This window comes from Hermetia illucens, chromosome 1 (genome assembly GCF_905115235.1).
Source record: "Hermetia illucens chromosome 1, iHerIll2.2.curated.20191125, whole genome shotgun sequence".
Lineage (NCBI taxonomy): Eukaryota > Metazoa > Arthropoda > Insecta > Diptera > Stratiomyidae > Hermetia > Hermetia illucens.
The window spans coordinates 172,966,914-172,975,957 of NC_051849.1; positions in this window are offsets into that span (position 1 = coordinate 172,966,914).

The following is a 9,044-nucleotide window of genomic DNA, read 5'->3' on the forward strand; positions in this document are numbered from 1 at the left end:
CATCTCCAGAAAACCGATAATATAAAATGCATTAACCCATGAAATTGTAGTTTATAAAATTCAAATAAATAAATGAATAAAAACAACTAAATTTTTCTAATTCACCGGTAGTAGTAACAATTTCTATTTTCAGTGGTAACTTTCATGGAGATATGGTGCGTCTACTTATGCTGGACAGTTTATCAAAACAATTAACTTAAGAAGTTGGAGACATCCTGCTTGTAAGAAAAGAAGGTGGATAAGCATCTAATAACCATAAATGCACAATTTATAAATCATGGACAGTCATGAACAATCGGCTATAGATCCTTATTTCTTTTAATATTCTTTGGAGCTACGCTGAATTCAGCCAGTCCACTGAAGCTTAAAAAGCTTCAATTTTATCCTCTTATGAATGCATTTCGATTTTTCAATGGGAGGGACCAAATGATATGCATCCTTCGATAAATTACTCCCCAAATATATAAAGTTATCGACCTCCTCTACATCTACTGTGATATTTTGTGTAGCCCTCATCTGTTTTATAGTTTGGGCCAGAAATCCTACAATCGTTCCTGCAGCGTCGAGCTTCACGAAAGTGCTGACACAATGACGCAATCGACTAAGATCAGCCGACCCCGCTTCCGCATGGGACAACAAAAATAAATTACCGCAAAGAATTCTTTCGATTAAATAATCGGCAATGATCTGCAGATACTTTGAGCCTGTTAATTTGATTTAAGTCTCCAGTTCTATTTCGGGGAACTGAAGGCTTTCCTGATATTGCAGCATTTATTCTGTATCACATTATGGAGCATTTATCCTCTTCAAGTGCGACTTTAGCTATGTTAACTACCAGGTTATCTGGATCAGTCGTCGACTTCGTCCTTCAATATCTAAACAGATTTTCAGAGAAACTAGCGTCGTTCTTGCCAATCTAAATAATTCGAATAACTTGCCAATAATGCCAATATATGTCGTATGCCATTAAGGGGCGTGGCGGTCAAAGAGTGGGGGGAGGGGGCGAGGGGTGGATTGGTACTCACGACGGAGCATGAATCACCAACAGCTCTACTACTAAACCCTATATCCACCTCCACATGGTGATCGCTGAGAATTCTTTCTTAATAAGAAATTGCAGACGGAGATGGAGACCCGCGCGAGACTCGCCTGAAAATGAGATAAATTGTACCATAAGGTCCCGGAGATTGGGGGTGGTGTAGGGCTGCCAACTCTACACGGAAAATCGAAGTTACGAAGCTACGAACGGAGAATCAAATTGGACGGATATTACAACGACGAGCACAACAACGAAAACGGACTAAAGATTTGCGCATTTTCTCATGGAACATGCCCTCCCTGTATACAAAAGGAGCTATTAATTAGCTAGCCAATAACCTGTCCCAATATAAGGCCGATGTAACAGGAGATGCGTTTCCTGGAGAAGAGCCACTACATCATATACTAAAGCGGCCGCCCACTTAACCATGTGCTCGGGATAGGTTTCCTAGTTATACAAAAAACGAAACCTGCTGTTATAGGCTTTAAAAACGTAAGCGAAAGAATATGCACTCTGCGTTTGCGAGGCAAATTTCGAAATATAATCCTCACTAACATTCACGCTCCTACAGAGAAGACTGCAGAGTCGGAGAAATATACTTTCTTCGAGGCAGTAGAGTGCAGCCTGTCTCACATACGATATACAAATAATACTTGGAGATTTTAAGGGTATGGTGAAGAACCCGTATTTAAGCGATACGTTAGCTCCCATAGTTAGTTTACATAAAAGCACCAATGATAACAGACTGCGGACTATTCAGTTAGCAGTATCGAACGGTTTGGTTGTTGGAAGTACCTGGTTTGTGCAGAAAGCGATCCACAAACAAACCAAAACAAATTGACGCGGCCACCCCCCAGCCTTGATTAATGTCGAAACATAGTGGAGGGGGGGGGGCAATATACACTTCCACCTCGTTCACATGGCGCTCCGCGCTCGAATTACAAGACCGCCTAGAATCCCCTCTGACAATCAGGTGAGAGTGAATACCGAAGCCGTCGAAAACAAAGAGTTTCGTAACCCCTATAACGGGGAAATGGAAGGACAATAATCACAGCTAAAGGGGGCTCTGAAAATAAAGCGTCGGCAAATGAACTTCACAATCACATGAAGAACGTTACTATTGATGCGTCCCCAACCCTACTTGGCCCCAGTCGGAAAAAAGTTGGAACGACTGCACTCTCAATGACCGCGGTCACGCGCGGATACGTGTCACGCACTTTCTCGACTGGAGAAAGACAGATGGAAAAAAGAGGACGAAGTCTGTAAAATAAGTACAGGGAGCAATCGCACCGGAAGTTTTACCAGCGAGTTAGCAGGATGAAGCGTTATAAACCGCGACATTCACCTTGGCGGGACAAAGAGGGAAATCTGATTTTGGGCGGAATGGACATATTGGAGCAACAGGTTGAATACTTTGATGAATTGCTCGACAACCAAAATATCCGCAAGTTGGAGATCCCACCAACTGAAGACGATGGGGAAATGCTGCCACACCAAGCATGGAAGAAAAAGTCCGTGCATGCAATATGTGCAGTTTACCGATATGAACCGCAGGCAGTTCTCAGTAGTTCTGCCTACTATATGTACTGGTACCGGCAAGTTTTAACTGACCACTATATTTCACTAATAAGCCTGACATGCTTGTGGTTGACAAGATATTTCGATGTCCCTCATAAAATTAGCAGAAATGTGTGGAGAAGAAGGTCTCATTGACAGATCTCATGTTTTGTTTATGGAAAAATATTTGACCAAGTTTTGTTTTTGACGTGACGGCCTGTGCATGTCAGTCTTGTTCAGTAATAAAAGTTTCTCATCACTGAGTTGTGGCTGTGCCCTTAAAATAACTCATTTGGCTGAAATATATATCCAGATGATAATTTTTAAATCTATTTGATTAGACTTCACTTTTTGCCTTAAATTACAAAAAAAAATCAAAGATGTGACCTACTTCACCCCTAGTTGGAGTCTTGAAGTCCAAATGGACCCAATGTACGCATTTTCGCTCTAATATTTATATTTTATGACTTACGTGCACGCTCATCTAAGTAATCTCATTGCGTCAAATGCTGTGGTGGTTGCCAAACGTAGGGCTAAAAGCAGAAATACAAATGGTTTGGAGTAAAAATGGACGCACGACACCAGTTGTGTATTTTTAAGGTTTGTGTGGAACAAAACCTTATTAAAATCGGTTCAATATATGTCTGTCTGTTTGTCTGTCACACCCGATTTAATTGGAATCGGCTGAACCAATTTTACATACAGAGAGTGGCGCCGTCTTGAGTTGAATTTCAAGGAGGGTCCCCATACATACAAAAGGGGGTGTGCGTTTTTTTCGCAGAGCATGGTTATGTGGGATGTCAAACGAAAGGTCTCAATTAGTACTTTTCGAAACTGATCTTATTTCTGATATCGTGTGAAAGGTAAGGGAGAAAGGGTACAACATGTGTGCCCCAAAAAGTAGAACAGGGCTCGTTCTCAGAACCTACCCAACCGAAAAATTTAAAAAAATCATAGTGATGCAACTATATGAAATTTAGACCTCAAAATATATCCCACTCCGATATCTGCACAAATTTACCGGAAAGCCTCCCTAAAGTTCATGCCAGTAGTACAAGATTTGGCATCAGCATAGACGATAATGTAGGACATAATTCTGTAAAGTTTGAAGGCAATCCGACTATTATTAACAAAGTTATAGAAAGTGAAAGTTTCGCAAGACAGACATATATGACGTCATCATCATATAAAATGAATTTATATGAACGTCGGGGACGATGGAAACTGTTTAGTTTCCCTTTCTTTTTTGGTTTTTTTAGTTATTTCAAGTAAACATATGTATGTAAATGTATATGCTAATAAAGCTTCCGGGTAGTAACCTATATAATGGTTACCAGCGGTTTTTAATTGACATCCGTAACATATAAAGTTTCCGTTGCGGTTCTCCGCCTCGGGCTGATTCCAGTTAACCCGTTGGGGAGTTCCGTCCCCACGTACTCGAGGAGGGCGATCAGACCCGAGTCTGCAAGGGACCCATCTGAAGTGCTCTGCCACGAAGCCTCACCGGAGGTTATCTGGTACCATGGGAACCGGGATGGCCCTCTGAGAGCATATGCTTCAGGAGAATTCCTGGATGATGTGTTCCCGGCCCGGTTATTTGCGGTTGGCCCCCTAGTGGGAGATTCATGGTGGTTGTGGTTATGCCTACGTCCCGGGCAGAGCTCCTCGGAGCTCGAGCGTGGAGTTGCGCTGTACAACTCGGGTGCCGTACCCCTTAGTTGCGGCAGAGGTGTTAGATAGGCCTCGCATCCACTGGTATGAATGCTGAGCCTGCACTCAGTATAGACCAGGACCGCTGTGCTTGCATGGCGGGGCTCTGATTGTGGTCCCAAAATCAATCCGTGTCCGAAGAGGACCGTGGGATTATGCCTTCACGGCAGGTACTCACGTTAAACCCCCAGGACTTTCATGTCAACACAACTGAAGTTGAGGAGGAAGCAAAACGAACGAAATCGGGGAAAGCCACAGGACCTGACGACATGGCATCTGAGCTGTGGAAACAAAGAGCTGGGGCCCAACATTGTGGCTCAGTGAATTGCTTAATCGGGTTATTCCGGAAGGAAGAACACCATCTGACTGGTAAGACAGTACCACTGTTCAAATGAACGGCGTCTTGCGGTAATGGAGACGAATATGTTGCGTTGGACTTGAGGCGTGACACATTTTGGTCACGTCCGAAATGAAGATATCCGCGATCGTTATGGGGTTGCACCGATAGTGGGAGAACTGCTTCGAAGGTGTGGTCACGCAATTTGTGCTAATGAGAATTCACTTGCTAAAATTGGTCTGAACATCGAAGTCGATGGTAAACAACCAAAAGGCAGGTTGAAACAACGGTGGTTTGATACGCAGGATGGTGATTTAAAAGCCTCGGCATTGGATCCAGATCAGGCATTTGATAGAGCCAAATGGCGAAACCGATCACGATGAGCCGACCCCGCTTGTGAACGGGACAAAGGCTGAAGAAAAAGAAGAAGTAAAGTGCGTGAAAATGCGTAAGATTTATTTTGATACGCACATATTTATTTATTTTATTTATTTAATTTAACGGACAACAAACAGAGTAAATTCCAATTAATTATTGTCCTCAGGAGGAGGAGAAAGCAAAAACTTATCCTACGTTTAAAACTACTTAAAGTAGGGAAGTCAAAAGGACCAAGCTGTTCTACATTATAATTTCGGCAAAGCCAAGGAATCGGGGAATGAAAGTAGAGTTTGAGCTCTGCGAAGGGCACGTTGAAAATGTCTGCGCTACGTGTTTTATAAGAAGCTGGACGGCAGGTGATCTCGTCAGCGGCGGAGCAGTCCATCAGACTCGAGGAAAGTTTAAAGAATGTGCATAGATCCAGATAGGATCTACGCTGTTGTAGGAAAGGAAGGTTCAAAAAGCGGAGGCGAGAGGGGTAATCCACACGAGGGAAGCTTTTCTTAAAGAAGAGTGAACGGGTGAATTTACGTTGCACATTTTCAAGGGCAAGACAATGACAGTTACGGGAGGATGACCAGATCACGGAGCAATACTCGAGGGTATTCCTCACGAGGGAATTGAAGAGAGCTAAGGAGGGTCGGATGGAGTCAAAATCAGAGGAGGAGCGAAGTATAAAGGCTAACAATTTTGCTTGCTCGATTGATGACATCGAGGCAATGGGTTTCAAAGCGGAGCTTATTGTCGAAAGTGACTCCGAGGTCTTGAGTGGAATTTAAGCAGGATTAGGAATATCCGTTAAGAGAGTAGGAGAAAGAAGTGGGTGAGGATTTTAGGGAGTAGCACATAGAGTGACACTTTCAGACGTTTAGCGCTAAACCGTTAGTTGAGCACCAACGAACCAGAGTGTCCAGGTTAGATTGAAGGGAAATACAATCCATAGGCGACGATATAGCGGAAAACAGCTTAAGGTTCTCTGTATAGCAAACAGGAACAGGTAAGGAGGGGAGGAAGGACGTTAATAAAAAATAAAAATAACAAAGGACCCAGAATAGATCCCTGTGGGACGCCAGAAGAGGAGGAGAAGAAGCGGCAAGTACAGCCGTCAAAGGAGACACGGCAGGATCGGTTGGAAAGGTAAGAGGCAAGCCATAAAACAAGTGGTATGGGGACGTTTAGGGACGAGAGTTTGGATAGAAGTATCTTGTGATTTACAGAGTCGAAGGCTTTCGTGAAGTCAGTGTAAATGGTATGTACTTCTTGCCGTGAATTTAGACATTTGGCGACAAAGTTGGTAAAGTCCAGCAGGTTGAAGGCAGTGGACCTACATTTAACGAAGCCGTCTTGCTCTTTCACTATGTATTGGCCAAAGTGGGCGGACAACCAGTCGCTGACATATCTTTCCAGGATGTGCATGCATCGTCATGTGATAATAGACAATGTTTGTTTATTTAGAGTGAACACAGTATTTATGTCGTTGAGTTATATGTGTATCTTCGCGTTTGGTAAAATATGGAGGATTTTTTTGTATTCTTAATTATGTACAAATGGAAAATCATGCATAGAGAGTTTCTCAGATAAGGTGAACACAAAACCTCTATACCCGAAGCGCCCAGCTTCCGGTATCCCGACTTGTTTTTAATTTGAGTTTATAAATATTATAACTCTTGTTTTGATACAAAAATGTTACGAAATCTAGATGCCCACGCAGTGCATGCATTTCTGGAAAGTTGGGAACTGTGAATTCCCTTCCACGAATGAAAGATTTCTATTAGTACTTTTCGAAGCAGGTATGTAGTTCTGACATCTAGAGCAAAAGCGAGGAGTGCGGAGGTTCAAAAAAGGTCAATTGTTTCAAGGATTCATTCAGGAAAACTACCCATAGGAAGAATCTGAAAAAAAAATGCGGTTGGCGTGCACATGGTATCTAGGCTCAGAAATACTCTCTGCTAAAACCTAATAAGTATATTATTATATTTTGAAGATTTTCTGCGTTCATCCAAGATCCAGGAAATTTTGCAATAGGATCATACTGGAAAGCTTGATGGAAATCCTCTTGTTGACAAGGTAGTAGGCTAAAGTTGTCCCTTTTGCATCAAATTACTACTCCTCACGAGATAAAATATTAATAGCACATCAAATTGAATATCGGATATATTCACCATGAGGTACACCATATACATATAAGGGGAACCATCGTGTAACCAAATATTTCTACATAAAAAATCAACAAAACCTTTCTTACATAAAGTGCCGAGCTTCCGATTTTCGACTTGTTTAAAAACTTGGTTGTAGCCTATAAAAAACGATCCATAGACCAGGAAAGTGGGTGAAGGTGTCTCACCATCAGGTCCTACCCGTCATCAAGTTACCCTAGGAATACTTGATTGAACTTTGTCAGTTAATCAGCATTAAAACAAGAAATTTCAACTTCATTTATAACACCATGGGTTTTCAGTGATTGTTTCTAATATATACTCAAAGTTACGTATAATTTGCGTTATAATACACTAGCTTCGATTACTATGCTGAGCCAATTCTCTCCAAGTTCTTATGCAAATTATCGAAGAAAAATTCAGCCCCATATCCCTTACTTCTTTCAGGATGTAAATATAGCATCTACTGCTTCCCGTAATAGGTTTATTTCCCTTACGGCTAATTGCAATAATCCATTAAAAAACATTCTTATTCCCTTTCCTGCCATTAGCCATTCCACGGGGGTGTACACAAAAAGTCTTTTAGGAAAGCCCCCGGAATCGTATCAACTGACTTTTTCGTAGTTTTTTCTCCCGCTGAACATATTTTTTTTAACTTCTCCAGTATTTGGTTTTTATTTCCGTTTCACTGCGGGGTTCGAACAAAGGCGACAGTGCGGGAAGAAGGACCACTTTCGGTAGTAGGTATAGCGCGGGCGAAACGGAAAAATAATATACAGAAAATTGCAATATTAGGAAAGGAGCTTACTCAGTCAAAACTACACTTTTATCCTGCAGTTCATTTGTTAAATACTTCCTGGTCATCCAGAGAAGTCCGAATTCAACTATCAAATCCAAATTATCCAAATTACTATTATTCTTACTTTTTCACTTGTCTCCAGCTTCCCCTAAATGCTCTCCTTTTTATTGACGTCCAGCTGAATATTCCCCTTCTCTGGGGGTTATTATGGCTTTTCCAATGTATAATTCATGCAGACAAAACGAAGATATAAGACTTTTAATTTTGTAATAAGATCGTGATATACAAATGTAACGTAATAAGGCGTCATTATTGCGGATGCTTTCTTCCGTGATAGTCCTTCACAATGGGGTAGGGAATGTAATGCAACCTTTAAGGGATACCTTTCTTGACTTACTTTATACTTTTATTCATCTTTAAACCTTGGCTTGCCTCTGAAGCTTGATGGTAAATTTAGGATTATTACATTTTTTCTTCGCCCCTGTCGAAGACAATTCAAGGCTTTACGCAAGGATGAAGTAAGGGTAACAGGTCGGCCGACTTATCTGAAATATTTAATGCCATCTTACCGAACAGATGGTCACATCATAATAAAAACCTATTGTTGGACGGTTTGCTAGATGGGAGAGGAATTACCTGGGTAAGTTGCATATAATAAGTCGCGGGTGCTTTCAAATTGCTTCTTGGCTTTGTTAACTTTTTGGGACTGCGAATGTTGGCTCTATGACTGAATGCTAATTTGAGATTACGTACGATTCTGTTCATTTTCTATTTTCTTTTAAAGATGGTAAAGCGAAGAATTAATATGGAGGACAGAACACCATACACTTTGCATATATGTATATATATGATGAAGTAATGTCATATATGCTTCATACATATGCATTTCCAAAAACTAATAATGAAAATTACCCATTCATGCATGCCAAGCAACTAAACATCGAAACACTAACTCCCTGAATAAATTGGACGCGATGTAGCAGAAAAGGTGAGTAGTCAGTTGTGGTTAGCCTCAATGATTACATGAACTGCATGGTCCTTTGTTTGCCGGGAAAGTTTGCCAGGGTG